The sequence below is a fragment of the Bos indicus x Bos taurus genome, chromosome 15 (assembly GCF_003369695.1).
Source record: "Bos indicus x Bos taurus breed Angus x Brahman F1 hybrid chromosome 15, Bos_hybrid_MaternalHap_v2.0, whole genome shotgun sequence".
NCBI lineage: Eukaryota > Metazoa > Chordata > Mammalia > Artiodactyla > Bovidae > Bos > Bos indicus x Bos taurus.
In genome coordinates this window covers 46,257,139-46,281,451 of record NC_040090.1, presented here as the reverse complement: position 1 = coordinate 46,281,451, position 24,313 = coordinate 46,257,139, and the positions used below count along the sequence as shown (strand labels likewise).

The 24,313-nt window shown below is 36.7% G+C and overlaps 1 protein-coding gene across 1 annotated transcript in view; it reads right to left on the bottom strand.

Moving 5' to 3' along the window:
• The window catches only part of PDE3B (phosphodiesterase 3B), a 162,037-nt gene that overhangs the window by 79,744 nt on the left and 57,980 nt on the right, over positions 1-24,313 (bottom strand). The window lies entirely within an intron of this gene.

Genomic DNA, 24,313 nt, shown 5'->3' with positions numbered 1-24,313 from the left:
GCACTGTTTTTCATAATTCTCCTTTAATATCCTTAGCACCCAGCATGAACACCTGCATACAAAGTATACTAGAAAGGATACTAGACAGAAAATAAGAATATCTTACTTCTGTTTTTACTTCTACCAATGACTAGCATCCACTAAATCAAAGAAGTTGGATTAAATGGTAAAGTCTGTTCCAGAAATGATGTGTTTTTTTTTTTTTCTATACTGACAGCTGAAACCTCACCAATAGACTTTTGTGTTTGGATAATAATGAGAATACTTAAAAACAAATGAGTAATTGTTTAGCACTTTTTATTTAAAGGGCCAGAGAGTAAATATATTAGACTTTGTAAGCCAAAAAGCAAAATCAAAAGCTACTATGTAGGGCTTCTATAACTACAAACATATTGCTACAGTTGAAGTTTTTGTAATGAAGTTCTGCCCATGGGAAGAATGAAATGAATCTGGAAGGAGCATTTCATTTAATTGGGACTCCTTTATATAGTTGCTTTTCCCTATCCTCAACATCAGTGTCACCTGTTAATGTTCATCTGTAATGATCTTATATATGTCACCTTTGAAAATTTCTTTTCATACAGACAGGGACTGGCAAATATTGGTACCAGCCCACAAACAAGTGATTTTGATTGAATATAATCATTACTTTAAAGGTATTTATAGAATTATATTAGAGTAACTGTACAAAAAAGATCTTCACAACCCAGATAATCACGATGGTGTGATCACTCACCTAGAGCCAGACATCCTGGAATGCAAAGTCAAGTGGGCCTTAGGAAGCATCACTACAAACAAAGCTAGTGGAGGTGATGGAATTCCAGTTGAGCTATTTCAAATCCTAAAAGATGATGCTGTGAAAGTGCTGCAGTCAATATGTCAGCAAATTTGGGAAACTCAGTGCCCACAGGACTAGAAAAGGTCAGTTTTCATTCCAATCCCAAAGAAAGGCAATGCCAAAGAATGCTCAAATTACCGCACAATTGCACTCATCTCACATGCTAGTTAAGTAATGCTCAAAATTCTCCAAGTCAGACTTCAACAATACGTGAACCATGAACTTCAGATGTTCAAGCTGGTTTTAGAAAGGGCAGAGGAACAGTGGTTTTAGAAAGGGCAGAGGAACCAGAGATCAAATTGCCAACATCCTCTAGATCATCAAAAAAGCAAGACAGTTCCAGAAAAACATCTATTTCTGCTTTATTGACTATGCCAAAGCCTTTGACTGTGTGGATCACAACAAACCCCGTAAAATTCTTCAAGAGATGGGAATACCAGACCACCTGACCTGCCTCTTGAGAAACTTGTATGTAGGTCAGGAAGCAACAGTTAGAACTGGACATGGAACAACAGACTGGTTCCAATTAGGGAAAGGAGTACATCAAGGCTGTATACTGTCACCCTGCTTATTTAACTTCTATGCAGAGTACATCATGAGAAACGCTGGGCTGGATGAAGCAGAAGCTAGAATCATGATTGCCGGGAGAAACAGCAATAACCTCAGATATGCAGACAACACCACCCTTATGGCAGAAAGTGAAGAAGAACTAAAGAGCCTCTTGATGAAAGTGAAAGAGGAGAGTGAAAAAGTTGGCTTAAAACTCAACATTCAGAAAACTAAGATCATGACATCTGGTCCCATCACTTCATGGCAAATAGATGGGGAAACAATGGAAGCAGTTATAGGCTTTATTTTGGGGGGCTCCAAAATCACTGCAGATGGTGATTACAGCCATGAAATTAAAAGAAGCTTATTCCTTGGAAGAAAAGTTATGACCAACCTAGACAGCATATTCAAAAGCAGAGACATTACTTTGCCAACAAAGGTCCATCTAGTCAAAGCTATGGTCTTTCCAGTAGTCATGTATGGATGTGAGAGTTGGACTATAAAGAAAGCTGAATGCCGAAGAATTGATGCTTTTGAACTGTGGTGTTGGAGAAGACTCTTGAGAGTCCCTTGGACTACAAGGAGATCCAACCAGTCCATCCTAGAGGAGATCAGTCCTGAATATTCATTGGAAGGACTGATGCTGAAGCTGTAACTCCAATACTTTGGCCACCTGAAGCGAAGAACTGACTCACTGGACAAGACCCGATGCTGGGAAAGATTGAGGGCAGGAGGAGAAGGGGATGACAGAGGATGAGATTGTTGGATGGCATCTCCAACTCAACCGACATGAATTTGAGTAAACTCTGGGAGTTGGTGATGGACAGGGAGGCCTGGCATGCTGCAGTCCATGGGGTTGCAAAGAGTCAGACACGACTGAGCAACTGAACTGAACTGAAATGACTGGACATTGCAGAAAATATTATCTTTCTATGGAAAACAGTAATAAATATGAGGAAATTTTTAAGTATTACGCTAAAAAAGTAAAAACAATATGGGGCCAGATGGTAGCCCCTGCTCCCCTCTGATCCCCTAAAAGGGATAAATTCAGACATCATTCTATTTTCAACTAAATTAGCTCTATCACTTAAACACAGGGGCATAAAAATAACAATACTTCTCTGGCAGAGAATGCTGAAGATAGGGGATGAATAGCTAGCTTAACATTTACCTAAGGAAATCAAAGCTATTGGATTCTTAAACAATTTTCAACTTTACTAAAGAAATCAGAATTGGCATCTGAGAATATGTCAACTTTAAACACCCAATAACTCAATTTATGAACCAAGGATTCAATAATGTCAAATGTTATTATTCCTGAAGAGATTTCATTTTTAAAAAATCCACCATTGAGAGCATCCAATTTTATTTTGACTTTAAAATTCAAGTATTTGTTTACATTTCTACCTTTTAGACTTTTTGATGGCAAGATTCCTTCCTTACTTATCCTCAGTCACTAACAAAGTACATGGTTCATGGAAGGCACTCTAAAGAAATAGAGAATGGATAAGTGAGTAAATAAAAGCCAGCTATCAAGGTGTGCCTAAGAAAACTGTGACCTGCTGAAATGTTTACAAAAACATCATCTTCTTGACATGAAATTTTTGCAGACTTTGGAAGCGTCTCCTTCAAATATCCTCACACAAATCACTAAACATTCAGAGAAAGTGCTGGTTTGGCATTGTGGCTCAGACAGTAAAGTGTCTGCCTGCAATGCAGGAAACCTGGGTTCGATCCCTGGGTTGGGAAGATCCCCTGGAGAAGGAAATGGCAACCCACTCCAGTACTCTTGCCTAGAAAATCCCATGGATGGAGGAGCCCGGTAGGCTACAGTCCATGGGGTCTCAAAGAGTCAGACATGACTGAGCAACTTCACTTCACTTTTCACAACTTGATTTTTAAAATAAAGCTGTTACAATACTCAGAAAGTCATCCAGCACAAATTTTACTCCATATGTTCGAGTGAAAGGCAAGCGAAAAAGTAAGTTAGTGTGATAGCTTTTCTAAGAATGCAAGTTTCACTGGTGCTGGTTAGGAAACATTCATATTTGGGATATACACCATGATCATTATCCCTACGTAACAATATTACATCAATACCACCTTACCATAATTAACAACCATTTATTGAAAACTACTATGTGAGATCTCGTATACCAGGAAACACACACATAGATACACAGTGGCTAAACAAATGCAGAACTCACTTTATCATACTTAATATAATCCCACAGTGCCACTCTGATTTTCCCTAGTCTTCTCTTAAATATTTTCATCTGTGCCACTGGCAGATCTATGATCTGTGCTCCCTCTTTCCTCTTAACTTTCTTTGCTGCTGCTGCTAAGTCGCTTCAGTTGTGTCTGACTCTGTGCGACCCCATAGACAGAAGCCCATCAGGCTCCCCTGTCCCTGGGATTCTCCAGGCAAGAACACTGGAGTGGGTTGCCATTTCCTTCTCTAATGCATGAAAGTGAAAAGTGAAAGGGAAGTTGCTCAGTCGTGTCTGACTCTTACCGACCCCATGGACTACAGCCTACCAGGGTCCTCCATCCATGGGATTTTCCAGGCAAGAGTGCTGGAGTGGGGTGCTATTGCCTTCTCCGTAACTTTCTTTAACTAGCCATAAAATAAAATGATTTTAAAATATGTACTGAAGAAAACTCCATGGATATTCGCTTCAGGATAAAACCACCTGAGCTGAAACTTTTATATTTCTCCCTCCAAAGAACTAAATTCCTTTTCCATTGTGTTAATAGTCAGTTGATCTTTCCTGTGACCCCATGTCTCAAATATAAGGGAAAAAAAGGTGGGGCTTGGGAAACAGGGATTTAGGTTCCTGACAAAAGACAATTATGTTTGTCTCCCAAACATTACCATTCCTAATATCTGGGCTCCAAATAGTTTATCAGATGAGCTGTAATCATTGAATAAGAGTCCCAAGGCAATGGGATAAATGAGAGCAGAAAGGACAGTTCAGAATGTGAAAATTCAATAGACCATATTAAAACACTAGATAGCTTTCAGAGGAAGAAGGAACAGAACAGAGAAAAAAGAAGAAAGAATGGGGCAGGAGGGGGGAAAAAAAAGACAGAAGCCTTTGTATTGCACAGACAGACAATAAGGGTCCAGTGCTAACCAGAACCAAGAAGCAAATGTAAACAGTGCGATCGCCATAGAGAGAAAGTTTAGACAGTCATATGTGACTCCTTAAATTTAAGAAAACATTTCAAATTTATCACAGAAAACAGAGCCATGATTCCACAGCAGAAAATTCAAGGAAGGGATGAACTTTAACAGAGCTAGGAAAAGAAATTTAAATTGACCAGTACATTCAAAAAGGCCAAACCTCAAAATCATCTATGACTTGTAAAATACAAGAGACATCAAAAGGGACTTTTCTGCTGTTAGAACTTATCTCAGAAAGTATTTTAATCCTAACAGAGAAAGCAAAACTCTGCCTCCTAGATTGTCCCATTTTTCTGTGTCAGGGATTGAAAAGATGTGAGCTAACATTGTAATGCTGGAACTAAAGCCCAGTACAGGTAAGTTCAATTTCCCTGTAAAGATGAATTACAGTCAAAGGATATGGAGAGAACTAACACATGAGGTCATTTCTAACTGAAGGATTCTAGAAACAAACAAATGTAATTTTCTTCTGAAAGGGAAAAGAAGAGAAAAAAACAACGGATTCCATAAAATGTAAAAGATAATTGTAGCTGGGACCACTGGCACCCCATGTCACAGCTCCTCAGCCCACTTCTGGTCATGGCCGTGGTGTCCTGGGAAAACTCATATTAACAGAATGCTGATTTACTGATGTATTGATTTTTATTATTTTGGCTGTACCATATGGCATGTGAGATCTTAGTTCCCTGATCAGGGACTGAACCTGTCTGTGACCTGCAGTGGAAGCCTGGAGTCTTAACCACTGGACCAACTGCCAGGGAAGTCCCCAGAAAACCACTTTAAACATGCATTAGCTCATCTTCCCATTTTCCCATCTCAGGGCTTTCAATGGCACTACACTGGGCCACTCAGCCTGTGAGCAAGCAGGTTAACTCCCCCAGGTTGAGGAGGGAGAGCAACCCTCAACTAACAAAAAGCAACAGTGGGAATTTCCTGACCATCCAGTGGTTAGGATTCCACGCATCCACTTCAGGGGGGCCTGGATTTGATCCCTGGATCTGATCTGATCAGGCAACTAGGATCCCACAAACCAAGTGGCACAGCCCAAAAAACCTGATTGGCATTCTGAACACTCTTCAGGAAATCCCAGCATAATCTAGTCCTGGTAATACATTCGTATATGGGCTTTTCCTCCTTCCTTGTTTCACTCTCCTCTACTTCCTTCCAATTCCACTCCCACTCTCAAATTAAACTGACCACTCCACATCCTCGTCTTAGTCTTGATTTCTAAAGGAACCCAACACAAATAATGAAGCTGATATTAATGGATCAAAAACAAGATTTAAGGAATGAATTGCAAGAAATTAGGTGAAAAAGCAGGGATCAGAAATTTATATCAAGTCACTAGAAAAATGAATGACAGTCTCTTTTTTGACAAGATTTACTGTTAGATGGCAGATCAAAGAAGTGAGGTAGGTAAACTGTTCATTTCTCAAATCTGATCAAAATGGGGAAGTATGAATTTTATAGCACTATAATATAAATTAATAAATTGTTCGAACTTAACGGTACTGCAGGTCAACTTGAAGAGACATAGCTACTGCAACACCTATAACATTCTAATAGCATGTACGGTATAAACTAATGGGTTCCACATTTGAACCCACAGACAAGTGCCAGGAGTGCTATAAAATCACTAGGTGCATAGTCAGTATTTCTAAGTGTGAGGTAGGACTGCAGAGTCTGTTTTTTACAGTTCCTCAGCTGATTCTGATGGGCACCAGGTGTGGCAATCTGTGATACAAAAGGTTTGCTTATCATATTTGTGGATGACAAAAACAAAGAGCAGAGAATACAATAATAGTAACTCAGAAATTATAAAGACTAGGACAGGCTGACTCAAAAGATAGACTCTGGAGAAACTTGACTAATAAAATATCCAAATTCATGGATTCCCTGAATTCTGTTCATGGTCTGTGCCCCTGGTAGAGGCCATCTGAAAGACATTCTCAGTGATAGAGAAGGACAGTGTGACACATGAGGAATGACTGAAGGAGTTAGACATTTTTAATCTAGCAGAGAAATTTCAGCAATGAAGACCAAAACAGAGGGGCCACAAAAGCTGTCCTCAAATATTTCATAACTGTTATGAGGAAGGCAGTTTAGGTTATTCTTTACAGCCTCTAAGAAATCTAGGGCCAATGACTTAAAAAGAAAGAAACACAGGGAGACAGACTTTGCTTCACTATAAGCATTTCCTTTTAATTGGTTAATGATATTCAAAAATGAGATGTATCATCTTCAGAAGGACTGAGTTATTCACCATTGGCTCTGTCCTTGCAGAAGCTAGTATATTATTTAGGTATGTGTTCAAGAAAAGTAAGACTAGATGATCTTTTACTTCCTTCCTAACTTGAATATTCTATTGCTTTATGTATATACTAACCCAGATGGAAAACAAGTCATATAAAAAGCTCCTTGTATCATAGGTAAGTCTTTAAGCATTTATAACGTTAGCTTTTCTTTTAGTACTATCAGTGTAGTATAGATATTTCAAATGATGAAGAAAATTACCACTTTCATTTCACTTTAACTATACTGTAGTTAATACAGGCAGGTGCCCGGAGGCTGTCCAAAGCCATAATGAATGATATTAAGAGAGAGAGAGAGAAAGAGAAGTGAAAAAAATCAGATGGTGAGAATTTCATTGTTAATAATTTTTCCCATTTTAAAATTATTAAAGAATAAATGTAATAACCATCTATTTGGGTCAGAATTTAAATAATTACTCATAAGAAGTTCTATGTAAAAATAGAATTCTTAGCTCACTTTTATGTTAAAATAAGCAGTTATTTTACATAAGTGAATATTGTTATACAAAAGTCAAGCTAATATAAATTAATTATGTGAAACCTGAAAGAATATTTATTTGAGTTCTAAAATCACCTCTGTACTGAAAAGCCTTTCTATTTCTGAGAAAGATTTTTAAAATACACAGAAAAAGTGTTAGTGTTTTAATTCATGGATGCTGCTTCTTCAGGCCACCTGCTTCAAATCAAAACAGCTACCAATGGTAAACTGAGATTGTGACCAATCTATGATCAATATGAAGCATAACAGCTACATAACCAAGAGAAGAATAAGTTGCAGAACAGCTACCCATTATAAAACCAATTCTGAAGTCTGAGGTCCAATATGAATAATATGGCTCTAAAATAATATTGTCTGAAGTAATTCTTAGCATTTTAAAACATAATTTTAAACTATGTGATCTAATCTTATTAATATTTCAGGTCTGTGTAAACTGATAATATAATTTATGACACTGTTAAAGAAACTGTTATGTTACATATCGTAAATAAAGTATGGCCCCTTCATAGAAACAAAAAATTTGACAGAAAATATCAAGAACAGAGCTATAAAGGAGCAGAGTTTTCAAATACTATTGAAACTATGTTGGAATCAATTCAAACTTAATTGTTATGAGATGGGTAACAACTAAGGAAAAAACAATACAAAAAAAATCCAGAAAAAGATGGGAAGGCATCAAACCAGTACACTAGAAAATATCGATTAAAAGCAAAAGAAGGCACAGTGGAGAAATCTAGCAGGGAAAAGGTATAAGGAAATAGAGGATTTGAACCACATTGTAAATCAACTAGACTTAACAGGTATGTACAGTACAACACACACAAAACTGTACACAGAACATATCCTAGGATGAGTCAAATATGTTAGGACACAAAACAAGTCTCAGTAAATTTAAAACAACTGAAATTATACAAAGTATGTTCTCTAAACAATGGAATGCAACTAGAAATCAAGAACAAGGACAACTGGAAAATTCACAAATATTTGAAAATTAAACAATATATTCTTAAATGGGTCAAAAGAAGAAATTACAAGTAAAGTTAGAAAATATTTTGAGGCAAATAAAAATGAGAACAACATTCTAAAACCTAAAACAGTGTTCAGAGAGAAATTTATAGCAGTAAATGCTTACATTAAAAAAAAAAGAGAGAGAGAAAGATCACAAATTAAAAAGCTAACAGAGTAACTTCAACTCAAAAAGTAGCAGAAATAAAGTAATAATAAAGATTAAAATGGAGCTAAAGCAGAGAACAGAAAAGCAATACAATGAATCAACAAAACCAAAAGTTGGTTTCTTTTTTATCAAAATAAATTTGGTACATTTTTTAGTTAGGCTGACCAAGAAAAATCAGGAGGAAATTTGAACTGCTAAAGTCTAAAAAGAGTAGGGCCATTACTACAGATATGACAAGTAAAAAGAATCATAAGAAAATGCTATGAATTCTATGTTGTTACCTTTTAGTCTCTAAGTCATATCTGACTCTCTTGCAACCCATAAATTAAATAACACAGGTGATATATGGCCAAATTCCTAAAAAAAAAAAAAAAACTATCAAAACTGACTCTAGAAGAAATTCTTCAGAAAATCTGAACAAATCTACAAGAGATTCAATCAGGAATCAAAAACCTCGGAACAAAAGTAAAGCTTAGGACAAGATGGTCTCAGTGATGAATTTTACCTGACTTAAAAATTTAACACGAGTTCTCAAACTTTTCTGAAAAAGTGGAAGATGCAACAGCTAGTACACGGATCCAAGGGGCCAATCTGTTGCAACTATGCATGTGAGCCCATGCTGATTCCACTACCTCCTCTCTCAGGTACTCAAAATCCATGTTTTTCATCTTTTCAGAAAGAGACTAATGCCAAACAAATACATTTATTGTTTGTGGAACCCATTTTTCCTCCCTCTGAAAATCAGAGTACTGTGTACCTGTCTCCAGCATTTGAGAACTTTCCTCTTTCTCTACAGTGCCTCCAAGAAAAATAAAGGCTTTTGTTTGCTAATCTCTTTTGTAAATTCTCTCCATACCCTGGGACAAAATCCATCTGTATTAGGATGTTTGACTATGTCTGTGAATAACCACATACTCTCCTATAATCTTCACTGATCTGAGACTTCAGTTCCCTTAGGGCAACTCTAGTTCCACCCTTTACAGTTAGAAAGTAGATCACTCTCCTTGCCAAAAAAATACTGAAATAAAATGTGTATAAAAGAGAGCTCATTTTCTTTATGATCTGAAAGCCTTACAAAATCTGCCACAAGCAGCAATCCTGTATCCTCTTTAAAATTCTTGCTTTACACAGACACTCCCAAAGATGACTGCACTTCAACAAGCTTTTACCAACCCTTGGGGCTCTTGCGTCCTTTTATACTTCAGGCTATCTCTTGTGTGCTCTTACTGAGCATCTTTTGCTCATTTAGTCTGTCAGACTGTGTTCTGTGCCTTGTTTCCAAGGCTATCCTCACCCTAGCTCTTGTACTCCAGTCACGGGCACACCCTACCAACACCCAGTCTCAGGGCATCAAGCCTAGATTAAAGGCTTAGCCCTCATTTGGAAGGGACAAGAACACAGATAAAACTAGATTAAAGCCTAAAGTGAAGTCGCTCAGTCGTGTCCAACTCTTTGTGATCAAGTGGACTGTAGTCTGGCAGGTCCTCCATCCATGGGATTTCCAAGGCAAGAATACTGGAGCGGTGCCACCTCCTTCTCCAGGGGATCTTCCCAACCCAGAGATAGAACCGAAGTCTCCTGCATTGCAGGCAGACTCTTCACCGCCTGAGCCACCAGGAAAGCCCATCGAAACTAGATTATCTATTTTCTACTATCTTTCTTCAGTATATCCCTATCTTTGATAAATTTTAAAAGGCTCTCTGCCAAATCCTGAATATATACCCCAAAAGCATATGGTGAGCCTAATGCAGTGCTGTCCAATAAAAGTTTTTTTCTTCATTATGGAAATGTTTTATCTAATTTGATTGCCATCAGCCATGTATAATTACTGTGCATTTGAAATGTGACTAGTGTGACTGAGGGATCAGATTTTAAAATTTTAATTAGTTTTTAATCGAAGTTGCACAGCTCTTTCTGGCTAGCCTGACAACTACTGTGTGGCCATCTCTTCTAAATAGTGCAAGTAAAGTGCTTTCTTTCACCTTGTAGTTCTAGACAATATCCCCTTATTTTTCCACTCTGTTCACCAGAAGATCTAACATTCTATTTAGGATAAATCTAGTAATATTTTTTAAAGTTTTTAAAAGCAACTTTTTCATCTATCCCCTTTCTTTCTTCTTAGTCCTGCTTCATAACCTCAAAACAGGAAATGTTAACAGTTATCATATAGCTCCAAAGTTCCTAGTTTTCCCCTTCCTCCTTTGCATCACATTCCTCTACTCCCTATTTCCCTAACATTGGCTCTGTACCCCCTGGATTTTGTTCTATCTAGGAACTTTTCACCTTCCTTCAAATTGGAGTACAGAGGTATGATTCTCAATGCCATCGCCTTCTTTTCAAGTACTGCAGTCAGTTCACATTTATCATACACTCATCTGAATGTTTTCCTTTGTTTGACAAAAAAGAAAAATGTGACATCTCTGGAAATTAGTACAATAGTCCAATAAAGTTCCATACACCTTGAATGAAGTTGAAATTTCAATGACAACTCTAATTACTGTCTTCTGGATTACCATCTATACCAATCTCAAGGGCAAAGTACCCAATCACTTCTGACTTTTCAGGTTTAGTAGTATGTCAAGTACAGCACAGGAACTCCGGTAAGTTTTGCTAAATAAAAAGAGCATCAGTGACAATGAATCAAGAACATGGACTTTAGAGTCAGGACTGAGTTCAAGTCCTAGATCTGCCACTTACTAAATACATGATTACAAGTAAGTTATTTAAAATATTCTTCTGTTTATTCATCTAGAGGAGAGATAATAATAGTTTATACTTTCTATCAAAAAGATCTAGCACGCTTCTTTGGTGTACTGTACTTTGAAAAAAAAAAATCTCTCACAGGAAAGTTACCTCCAAGAATTACTGTGAAGGAGTAAATGAAGTAGCGTCTGCAAAGCACTTAACACAGCGCTGGGAATGTATTTCTGCTAGACATTTTAATTGTTATCATCCTTCTAACTACTGTGTTTTCTCTTTCTGGCCAGGCATATGGTTTGGTTCTTATTAACAAATACCATAATACAAGTAATATAGTCTCCCGGACATAGTTACCAGACCATAAACTGCCCAACTACAAGAAAACGTATCATTTAACTATTATTCAAATTTTTCCCACCTTCTAGAGTCTCTTATAAAAGTACATTCAATTTATGGACAACTTTTGAAGAAGTATTTTAAAGCTCTGAAGTCAATGTTGATGAGACTGGCAAATACACTATGAAAAATTACTGCCAAACAACAAAAATGTGAGGTAGAAAAGTGGGCTGACACTAGAAAGCAGCACAGTATACAGTAAATACTATTGAAATACAAAATGACTTTCATAACTGAGAAAAAATATGAACAAAATTATTATCTTTTCTTCATTATTATAATACTTTGGGAGTACCTATAAGTGTCTCAGGCAAAAGATATCTAAGCAGTTACAGGCCAGGAGTAGACAGGGGAAAAGCACTGGGCTAAGATTCAAGAGAATACTTTTGAGTCCACGTATTACCACATACTCGCACCATCTTCACCTTTCTGGCTTTTAACTTTTTTGTCCATAAAACAAAGGTAAAGACTATCAGAGGTCCCCAAACATCATGAGAGTCACTTAAGAAACCTTTTAAAAAGTACAACTCTCTAGACTGAGCCTACCGAATCAGAACTCTCTGGGAGCAGGTACAGGGAAATAGCGTTTTTAAATGCAACTCAGTTAATTCTGAGGTGCAGCCACTGGGGACCAGTGTACTAGAAAGCTAAGATTCCCTTCTACTTCTAAATTCCATAGTTTGTACACTTCTGCTTTCTTCATTTTGATTTTCTGATAGCAAGACCTATCAGAAATTTACTCAAAATAGCAATACTGCTAAGATTAGATGAAGCTGATCTCCCATCTCATGCCTTCTGCATGCACAGAAGTCACAGTATAACAGATGAAGGTACTTCAGAGGAGACCTGGATCTACATACTGGCCATGGGGCCTTGGGGAAGTCATATAACCTCTATATATCACGTTTCTCATCTGTAGGGTGCTACTGGACTAAAATGAGAATACTGTACTAGGAAATCTCTTATACATATTATAAGAGTTTAGTATTTAGTATATTAATATTCTAAGTTCTCTGTAACCATGAAAAATATAGTGTATATTGTGGTTATTAAACTTAAGTATGTATGTAATACAATTTAAAGGTTTTTCAGTAGAAATGTTAAATTTACAATGTTTAATCTATGTTTCTAAAAATACATTGTTGCAAATTTAACAGTCTATAAATTATAAATGTAAGAATCTAGTTAGGTAATAATAGATTTTGAAATCCAATGAAAGGCAATCTGCACTGTAATAACTGAAGAATAGAAATTCTAATCCCAGCAAGAAACACTAACTAGGAATATTACTGAGTTTAGCATCGATTCTGATTGCCTGAAGTACAAATGCTAATATCCAAATTGCTTATGGATGGACAAAACTATAATTTTAGGAAAAGTAAAAATGACAATGACAAAATCCAGAGTATGTGTTCTACCCTAAAATTTTCTAATGGAAAAGTGGATCAACAGCAACAAAAAAGATACCCCAGGGTACAGTTTCAAAAGCCAATATTTTTTATCCTAGCCATAATATAGATTCATTTGCTTATTGTTAGTTTCTTTCCTGGATGAATGCCTACTGACTGTCTAAAAGACAGAGTAATGACCAACACGTGTTTCAAGAAAACAGAACTGCCAAGAACTGAGGAAGGTCAGATATATTACATCAGAAGTGAACTTTCTTCCACAATGGCACAATACAAGCGTGAACGCCATACGTCAGAGAGAACAGTAAATGCGAGGCATCTTTGTCACTTGCTTTTCTTTTTAAAGAAGGAGGCTGGAACAAAAAACTGACTTGGTTTTCACATCTTAGTATTTTTTTTAACCAAGAACAAACAGCGGAAGAGAGAGTTTCTTGTGATTCACTACCATTGCCAAACCTTTTACATTCCTGTTTCTTCCGTTCCATGCCTTTTTTTTTGGCTTTCCTCATTATACCCTCTTGGTTTATGGTACCACAGCCTGTTCCACGGGCCTCCCAGGGACACCCTTGGGTGCTGTTTATTTAACCCATACACGTAAAACTAATTTTAAATTTCTCCTCTGTAATAACAATTCTTCCTAATTAACCTGTAAATTATTCTTGCCATAATTACCTTGCGTTTAACTTTAATTACAATGAAAGGTAGAGACAAAGAAAGAACTTGGATTATTAGTCAAAAAATTTATCCAGACCCTACAATGAAGACAAATGAAATGCCAAAGAAAACCTATAGTTCTTAGAAAGCTAAAGTGTTAGTCACTCAGTTGTGTTCTTTGCAATCTCACGGACTGTAGCCTGCCAGGCTCCTCCATCCATGGGATTTTCCAGGCAAGAATACTGTAGTGAGTTGCCATTTCCTTCTCCAGGGGATCTTCCTGACCCAAGGATTGAACCTTGGCCTTCTGCATTGCAGGCAGACTCTTTACTGTCTGAGCCACTGGAGAAGCCCAGTGAAAGCTAAAAGGTGCATTAATAAATATCTGAACATATTCTACAACATTTAAAATATACTTCTTCAAACAAAAGTGCTCACTGTAATTGATGCATAATTATGTCACAATTACAAAACCAAAAGGTTGATAAAAATTAGGTGGGATAAAATTCGGGGGCAAAGGTCGAAAGATTTTCTGAACTTCTTTATAAGTACTTCTATCTTCCTCATTCTCCTGCAGCTACATTATTATCATTTTTTAAACTATCACATTTAATGTGTTAAGGGGCAGGAAAAGTAAGACAGTAATATTCTAGGCTTTGTGCCATATATATTCTTTCTTGTTGCTGTTGCTTTGAACATTCCTTTAAAAATTTAAGAACCACTCTTAGTTCACAGGCAGTACAAAAAGAAGCCAAATCCTGGATCTAGCCCAAGAGTTGTAGTTTGCTAATCCCAGTGTTACTATATGCCTATTACAATTCTAAGGATCTATAAATATTAAATCATTCTAGTAATCCTGTGAGGTTGGTGCAATTATTATCATCATCTCCATTTCAAAGCAGGGGCAACTGGGGTATAGAACTTGCCCAAGGTCACAGAACCAAGTAAATGATGGAGCTGAGATTCACATCTGGGCAGATTGGCTCCTATTCTCTATAGATTCTCTGTGTACTTTCTCTATTACAAAGGACTTAAGAGTATAAAATGTAGGAATTGATGCCAATTCAGAAACCTTCCTGTTAATAAAGAAAGGAACTGTCATACTGACCAACCCCTTCTACTTCCAGAGATTTTTTAAAAATGTCACAATCAGACTGGAATTCAACTTTCAGCAATACTGGATAAGAGAAGACAACAGAACCTTCCAATCTCTGAAGAACAGCAATGTCAAACAACTTAAAAACTATACATATACTATGTAATCAAGTCTAGGGGTGAATAAAGTCATGTTCAAGCATGCAAGAATTCAGAAAGCATACTTTCATACAGTCTTTCTTCAAAGGTTCCTTGAGAATGTACTTTAGCACAATGAAGGAATACACTGAGCAAGAGAAAAACAGTTCAATTATTATGGAAGTTCAAAGGAAGAAGAAGTTGTTTTTAAGGAAGAAGGTTAAGTAGGATCTGATTACTCCAGAAAAAAAGGGGGTTGGGGGGAGGAAAGGGATGAAAATACCGGAATGGGGGAGGATAGTGAGAGCAGTGGAAGGACAGCTCATTTCAGACAGGGGCCATCTCTTGGTTATCCCTGTGGATTGCTCTTTGGTTAAAAAGGATCAAAATTAGCATCTGAGTAAAGTCCTTCTCAAATTGCAGTTCTAAAACAACACAGATTTTGTTAAGATCATCTAGGAGGTTTCTAACGTTTTCATGCTTTTTAACATGTTTATATTACTTTTGTGTATGAAATGTATCAAACTAATCAAATTTTGTTAATAGCTGTCACTTTACCAGAATCAAGAAAGGCAACACATTCTTAGCATTTATTCTAGATAACAGACGAGGAATCAGCAGGGGGGCCAATTAGTCAAAGTTCTTTGAAACTTACTTAGCCTCTTTGTACCTCAGTTTCCTCATCTGTAGAACAGAGTTAAACAGATAACAGTAGCAGCAGCAATGCAATAAAGAGTATGGCTTTCCCAGAGTTGACTTCAAATCTTGGCTCTGCTACTTAAACAGCTGTGTGACCCTGGAAAAAGTTTTAACTTTGCCTAGTCATCTGTAAAAATGGAGCTAATTTTGTAATCAATTTCAAAGGACTTAAAATTAAAGACGATAACAGGTATAAATCACTTAACATAGTGTTTGTGTTTAAGCACAAAGTGTTCAGTAGATATTATTGATCTATACTGCCAATGCAGTTTAAATACATACATTGTCCTCCCACCCCAAAGCTTTACAGTCTGGATCTAACAATAAAAGTTACAAAAATTGAGCATACTGAGAAAATTCATTTGTTTTAGTAGCGCCCAAATAGCCAGCAGATATTATAGAAAAATTAAATGGATTAACCTCAACACCTCTACTGTAATACTCACACAATTAATTTTCAAGCTTTTTGTCTGTGGCAGTCAACCACGGAAACCAGATAATAAGACTATTGTGCCTTGAAGTCCAAAACAAACATTAGTTGGAAAAAATTAAGGCATTTATTCTAGAAATTCTAATATCCATACTGTATAGAAGTTACCCCTAGGCTTAGTATGATTCCTAACTAAAAAAAAAAAAAAAATCACAAATACAGTGATGTCCTCTTGGGATAATCAACATATCTGATCTGCAGGTGTTTGAGTACTGGCTAAAGGAAAACTTAACAGCCAATTCTTTCCGTTGCAATGGTGAATGGAATTGTTTCCTTAATTTCTCTTTCTGTTTTCTCATTATTAGTGTATAGGAATGCAAGGGATTTCTGTGTGTTGATTTTATATCCTGCAACTTTACTATAATCATTGATTAGTTCTAGTAATTTTCTGGTGGAGTCTTTAGGGTTTTCTATGTAGAGGATCATGTCATCTGCAAACAGTGAGAGTTTTACTTCTTCTTTTCCAATTTGGATTCCTTTTATTTCTTTTTCTGCTCTGATTGCTGTGGCCAGAACTTCCAAAACTATGTTGAATAGTAATGGTGAGAGTGGGCACCCTTGTCTTGTTCCTGACTTTAGAGGAAATGCTTTCCATTTGTCACCATTGAGGATAATGTTTGCTGTGGGTTTGTCATATATAGCTTTTATTATGTTGAGGTATGTTCCTTCTATTCCTGCTTTCTGAAAAGTTTTTATCATAAATGGATGTTGAATTTTGTCAAAGGCTTTCTCTGCATCTATTGAGATAATTATATGGTTTTTATTTTTCAATTTGTTAATGTGGTGTGTTACACTGATTGATTTGCGCATATTGAAGAATCCTTGCATCCCTGGGATAAAGCCCACTTGGTCATGGTGTATGATCTTTTTAATGTGTTGTTGGATTCTGATTGCTAGAATTTTGTTAAGGATTTTTGCCTCTATGTTCATCAGTGATATTGGCCTGTAGTTTTCTTTTTTTGTGGCATCTTTGTCAGGTTTTGGTATTAGGGTGGTGGTGGCCTCATAGAATGAGTTTGGAAGTTTACCTTCCTCTGCAATTTTCTGGAAGAGTTTGAGCAGGATAGGTGTTAGCTCTTCTCTAAATTTTTGGTAGAATTCAGCTGTGAAGCTGTCTGGACCTGGGGTTTTGTTTGCTGGAACATTTTTGATTACAGTTTCAATTTCCGTGCTTGTGATGGGTCTGTTAAGATTTTCTATTTCTTCCTGGTCGAGTTTTGGAAAGTTGTACTTTTCTAAGAATTTGTCCATTTCTTCCCCATTGTCCATTTTATTGGCATATAATTGCTGATAGTAGTCTCTTATGATCCTTTGTATTTCTGTGTTGTCTGTTGTGATCTCTCCATTTTCATTTCTAATTTTATTGATTTGACTTTTCTCCCTTTGTTTCTTGATGAGTCTGGCTAATGGTCTGTCAATTTTATTTATCCTTTCAAAGAACCAGCTTTTGGCTTTGTTGATTTTTGCTACGGTCTCTTTTGTTTCTTTTGCATTTATTTCTGCCCTAATTTTTAAGATTTCTTTCCTTCTATTAACCCTGGCGTTCTTCATTTCTTCCTTTTCTAGTTGCTTTAGATATGTTAGGTTATTTATTTGACTTTTTTCTTGTTTCTTGAGGTATGCCTGTACTGCTATGAACTTTCCCCTTAGGACTGCTTTTACAGTGTCCCACAGGTTTTGGGTTGTTGTGTTTTCATTTTCATTCATTTTTATGCAAATTTTGATTTCTTTTTCGATTTCTTCTGTGATTTGTTGGTTATTCAACAGTGTGTTGTTCAGCCTCCATATGTTGGAATTTTTAATAGTTTTTCTCCTGTAATTGAGATCTAATCTTACTGCATTGTGGTCAGAAAAGATGCTGGGAATGATTTCAATTTTTTTGAATTTACCAAGGCTAGATTTATGGCCCAGGATGTGATCTATCCTGGAGAAGGTTCCATGAGCACTTGAGAAAAAGGTGAAATTCATTGTTTTGGGATGAAATGTCCTATAGATATCAATTAGGCCTAACTGGTCTATTGTATCATTTAAAGTTTTAACCTGAAATATTTTAAATTGTTCTCTTTGATTTGGCAAATACATGATCCATCCTAGTATATTTTCTTTAATAGCTGTATTTTTAATATAATTATTTTCCTCTCAAAACTATTTAACCATTAAAAATGACACTAAAAAAGGCCTCAAATTACAAATAGCTCTTCAGAGGATATTTAATCTGACCTACTCATCACATCCAACTATTCTTGAGCCATGGTTTTCAACCTAGGTGCCCCAATAAAGTACAGTCACTCAAACCCCATCCATCCTCTGACATGCTGTTTGAGCATTAACAATTCTTACTAACAATGGAAACATTCAGGACAGTTAGGTACCAGTATGTAATCTAGATAGAAGAAAAAAGTATTTCTTAGTAAGCTTTTTTATTATTTTTATCTTATCTCCTTTTACTTGCCCCTCTGCTTGCCCAGCTTTTGACATACCGTCTCCTTTGCTTAACGTGAACATGTGAGACACACGCCTGTCTCAGAACCAATGCCCTTGTTCTTAAATGTTCTTCTTCAAGATACTTGCATGTCTCCCTCGCAAACCTCTTTTAGGTCTTTTTTTTTGCTCAGATGTCAACTTCCTAGGAAGGTCTTCCTCAACTATCCTGTTTAAAATTACAACTCCCCTCTCCACCCTCAGAACTCTCTTTTTACCTTTCCTTACTTAATTTTGACCATGGCCCTCACTTATCAACAGCTGACCATTATTAGTTTTCACCTTTATTTTCTGTCTTCTTCTACTAGGTGGCTCAGACGGTAAAGCGTCTGTCTACAATGTGGGAGACCTGGGTTCGATCCCTGGGTCGGGAAGATCCCTTGAAGAAGGAAATGGCAATCCACTCCAGTACTATTGCCTGGAAAACCCCATGGACAGAGGAGCCTGGTAGGCTACAGTCCATGGGGTCGCAAAGAGTTGGACACGACTAAGCGACTTCACTTTCTTTCTTTCTACTAGTATATTGGAGAAGGTGATGGCACCCCACTCCAGTACTCTTGCCTGGAAAATCCCATGGATGGAGGAGCCTGGTAGGCTGCAGTCCATGGGGTCGCTAAGAGTCGGACACGACTGAGCGACTTCACTTTCACTTTTCACTTTCATGCATTGGAGAAGGAAATGACAACCCACTCCAGTGTTCTTGCCTGGAGAATCCCAGGGATGGGGGAGCCTGGTGGGCTGCCATCTATGGGGTCGCACAGAGTTGGACACAACTGAAGCGACTTAGCAGTAGCAGCAGCTACTAGCATAAGGCCATTGAGGGCAGTTCCTTTATGGGAACTAAATTACAGCCAGATGGCTAAATAGCACCATACAGAAAAGCATTTCTACTAAGGAAAAAAAAGTAATAATATTGAAATAATAGTACATTATCAAAAAAAAAAAAACCATTAAAACATGCTCTGACTTAGTTATATACCAAAAAGTCCTTAAATAAAGTACATAATCACTATTTAGAAGACTGATCTGAAAGAAATCATTTTTCCTCTATATATGTCAATTTCCACATCTATAAAATTGACATTATAAGGGTGTCATAAGGATAAAATCAAAGTAAAAGGCTTTAAAAGTTTACAAACTATACAAAAGTAAAGTGACAGTAGTGGGGTATAATCAAGAGTTACTATTCAGAATAGGAACAAAATTCTAAACATAAAACCCATTTGAGAAATTCTCTACATTTCTTATCTGAGAAACGCTACATGTGAGAAATTCTCTTCCTGATGACTGTTGAGAAATTCTATATTTGAGAAATTCTCTACCTCAGAATTTGAGCATTTCCCTACCTGATGAATTCTGATGGCCCGCAGAGTTCACTTGCCCTCTACACAACCTGAAAACGTCAGACATTCACTTCCCAATCATTTCTGGAGTTATGGTATTAGCATATGTCTTTAAATCAACTACTCAGAAACACACATCAGGGCCTTAAATTGGGGGGATAATGATACAGTGGGGGGGAACATTAGAGAATCCATTCTGGAGACAGATGGAAACTGGTGATAGCAACACCAAGGTTCTGACATAACAGTGTCAGAGCTAACAAGTAACATTTGTGAGTTAGGATAATTAAGGTGCAGTAAGTAGTCACTGTTGGTGGCAGCCATACATATATTCATCAGATGAATGCTGTGCTGTGATTTGGGGCTGTAGTCCTGTCTGCTGCTGTGCAACTTCTCTTTATTTTTGTCCTTTTTTTGAGACTAGTTTTCCAGATTTCCCAGGGACTCTCTGAGCTGCTCTATATTCTTTCAGCATTTCTTTTTCAGTTTTTAAAACAGTCAAAATTGACTTCTGTTAGTAACAAATAATAGAATGTTTCAGTAGAACTTTTGGCTTACAAATTAAAATATAAAAACCTGTAAAATCTTGGTATTTCACTATGTAGTAGTTAATTTCTGCAACCAAGATGGAATAATACAGGGGGCAGTGAAAAATATGACTCAGTTTTACTAAAGCAACATTTATCATTATATAAATCTGAGAAACTACAACTAGCCAGGTTCCACCCAGGCTAGAACTTTATTGCTTTTGGTCAGAGGTCACTGGGGAAATAAGCACAATGCGATCTTTGAAATGTTATAAAATATAAAAAAGGAGTAAACACAGAAGTAAATTAATTATTCCCGTCTCTTGAAGAATTTTCCACAGTTTGTTGTGATCTACACAGTGAAAGGCTTTGGCGTAATCAATAAAGCAGAGAAAGATGTTTTTCTGGTATTCTCTTGCTTTTTCGATGATCCAACAGATGTTGGCAGTTTGATCTCTGGTTCCTCTGCCTTTTCTAAATCCAGTTTAACGTGCAAGTTCACGATTCACGTACTGTTGAAGCCTGCCTTGGAGAATTTTGAGTATTACTTTGCTAGCGTGCGGTCGCAAAGAGTCGGATATGACTGAGCAACTGAACTGAACTGAGATTAATTATATTCAAATTAATTTCAAAAAGAATCATCAAATTAATACACTACTATCATTTTATTTGGAATTCCTAAAACAACTGAACTATGATCATCAATAAAAGGCTTGATGCTTTCTTATTTATCTACAACAGTCAAGGATGCATTTGCTATTGGCGTTCTAAGGTAAATGCTAAAGAAAATATCTCCAAGAAACACTTATTATGCCCTTATCTAAAACTATATCAGAAGTAAAAGGGAAGGTTGTCTAACTTAGGAGCTCCTACAGAAGATAAATGAACTGGGTGGAGATAAAGATAAGATTGTTCATGAGTTATCTTCAGTATGGTAGTGAGCATGATCTGGAGTCACACTGCTATAAAAATGTCTGGGCTGTGGAAAAATATCAATGACCATACATATTTGAGACATTTACTTTAATTACTTTTAAGTATTCTATATCACTGACAGATAAGGCAGATATGCAACTCGAAAAGATATGCATCTATGAAAAGACTTGTAAGCATATTTAGAAGTAGTGTCGTATCTTGATGTTTATGATAACTACATGACTAAAATTTAAATATCATAGAAATTCTGCTATTACATAAAATAATTTTCTGCTTAGCCAGGTCAAAGAACAACTCCATGAAGCAAGAGTATAGTATCAAATAGCTCTGGATTTTAATTCTAATTCTACCTGTGTTGATAAAGATCAAGATAATCTTTGTAACATCAGTTTCCTCATCTTTAAAAGGTAACTGATTAATACTTACCCTACAAGAGTTTTGTGAGAATTAAATGAGATAATGTAGGTAAAAACCCTACCACTGAGTTTCTAAGAGTGTAAGAGATGCTCAAAAAAATATTACTTCTTCTTTCTTTTCTCTGATCCTCCTAACTTTTCTCCACTGCCTCTGGCATTCTTTATATTGCTAACATGAAAAGAAAAAAAATGAAGTCAGCCAGTCATGTCCAACTCTTTGTGACCCCATGGACTGTAGCCTGCCAGGCTCCTCTGTCCATGTGATTTTCCAGGCAAGAATACTGGAGTGGGTTGCCATTTCCTTCTCCAGGGGATATTCCCAACCCAAGGATCAAACCCAGGTCTCCCGCATTGCAGGCAGACTCCTTACCATCTGAGCCACCAGGGAAAAGTACTGTCTAAATCTAGGTTCTTACAGTTTCTTCACAATGGTAGCAGTAAAACTATTTTAAATTTTAAATGTGACTTTCATAAAAACACAAAAATTTATTTAAACAAACTTTAGCCTTTCAATATTAGGACATCATCATCATTTTATCAGCCACATTTGATTTGGCCAATGACCTGAAATGAGTAAACTTAATTCATAATTTAAAATTTTAAATTCTAATTCTAAAATAATTCCAAAATTAAATTCTTAAAATCTCTTTATCTTTCATTAAACACATTACTAATTATCTTATAAAATCTACTCATATATTATAAACTCTACTGTAGGCATGTTGATAAGACCCTTCTGTATTAGATAAATGAAAGAAATGTGTAGAACTATCACATAAACAGTTCCAACATTCTTTTTCAATGATGCCTATGAGTATGCTCTTTATCACTGTCAAAATGGAATGTCATGAATCCAAAAGAGTATGTTTAAGAAGTGTGAACTTGATAATGGCTACTCTGACATTCTGGAAATTTTAAGTCTTGTAAGGTTAATTAAATTACTCACAGAATAAATAGTGCTTATTCATATAAGCACAAATAAATCTAAAATTAAAGTTCATAGCTAACAGAGGTAGGCCAAAAAAGATACAGGGAAAGAAATGAGATTTAGGAAACAAGTCTATCTGATTAGTAAATTTTATTCCAGTCATTATTTAATTAAATGTTTCATCTATCTCTGAAACCTGATTATTGTAAAAATAATGGAATTACCAATAACCCAGTCCAAAACATGAATTCATATAACAGACATAAAGGGAGAGGAGGAGAATTCTTGACTACCAAAACGTTTAACCAAAGGCATAAATGTTTAACATACTTGAAGACACTTGCTTTGTTAAGGTAGAGACAGATTAGCATAGTGCCTAAGAGCAAAAGCTCTCCGACAATACTGACAGCCACTTCCTAATTGTATAATCTTGAGGAAATTAGTTCAAGCTTTCTGCACCTCATATTCCTGGATCCTCTGTCTAGAATAATAATAGCACCTGTCTCCCAGGGTTGTTTTGAAATACTAACTCAATAAACACATGAAAATCTCTTCAAAATATCCCATGTACACAGTAAATAATACACATTAGCATCTTATTACAATCACTACTGCTACTGTTGACACTTGAAAGTATCTATGATGGCTATGCAATGCAATAAAATCATCAAGCAAAGCAAACAGCTGGAAAAGCTTAATTTACTAATGAATTATCACTTAAAGAAACAGAAAGCATTTATCAAGGACTCTAATGAAATGAAGAAAGAAAAAGTATCTTGGTAAATAGAAGGTTTAGGGAGGAAGCTGCTGCTGCTGCTAAGTCGCTTCAGTTGTATCCGACTCTGCGACCCCACAGACGGCAGCCCACCAGGCTCCCCCGTCCCTGGGATTCTCCAGGCAAGAACACTGGAGTGGGTTGCCATTTCCTTCTCCAATTCGTGAAAGTGAAAAGTGAAAGTGAAAGTGAAGTCGTGTCCTACTCCTAGCAACCCCATGGACTGCAGCCTACCAGGCCCCTCCGTCCATGGGATTTTCCAGGCAAGAGTACTGGAGTGGGTTGCCATTGCCTTCTCCGGGGGAGGAAGCTAGGTTCTCGCAAAAAGACATTATAAGCAAATGCACCAGTTAACTGATGACAGCTCAACCTCAATCCAAGAGAAGACGGCTGGATCCCAAGACGAGAAATGGATAGGAAATGTTTAAGCCCTCCCATGCTTTCATTTCCTTCCTTCAGTGATCTCCCAATTCTCTGTTCCCCTTCACAGCAAGACTCCTCGAAGGACTTTTCTACTTGTCTCTTTCTACTTCTTGACCTTTATTCCTGCCACTAAAATCTCATTTCTGCCCCAACCATCCCACTGAAATAAGTCCTGAAGCCCACAAAACAGGCTTCGCCTTGTCAAATTCAATGGTTAAATTCACAAACCTCATCTTGGTCACCCTCTCAGTATCATTCAACACAGCTGTATCCTTAGAATATTTCCTCTCTCTGTTTCATTGATGTTTCTTTTCTGGTATTCCTAATTTCCTGGGTTCTTCTAT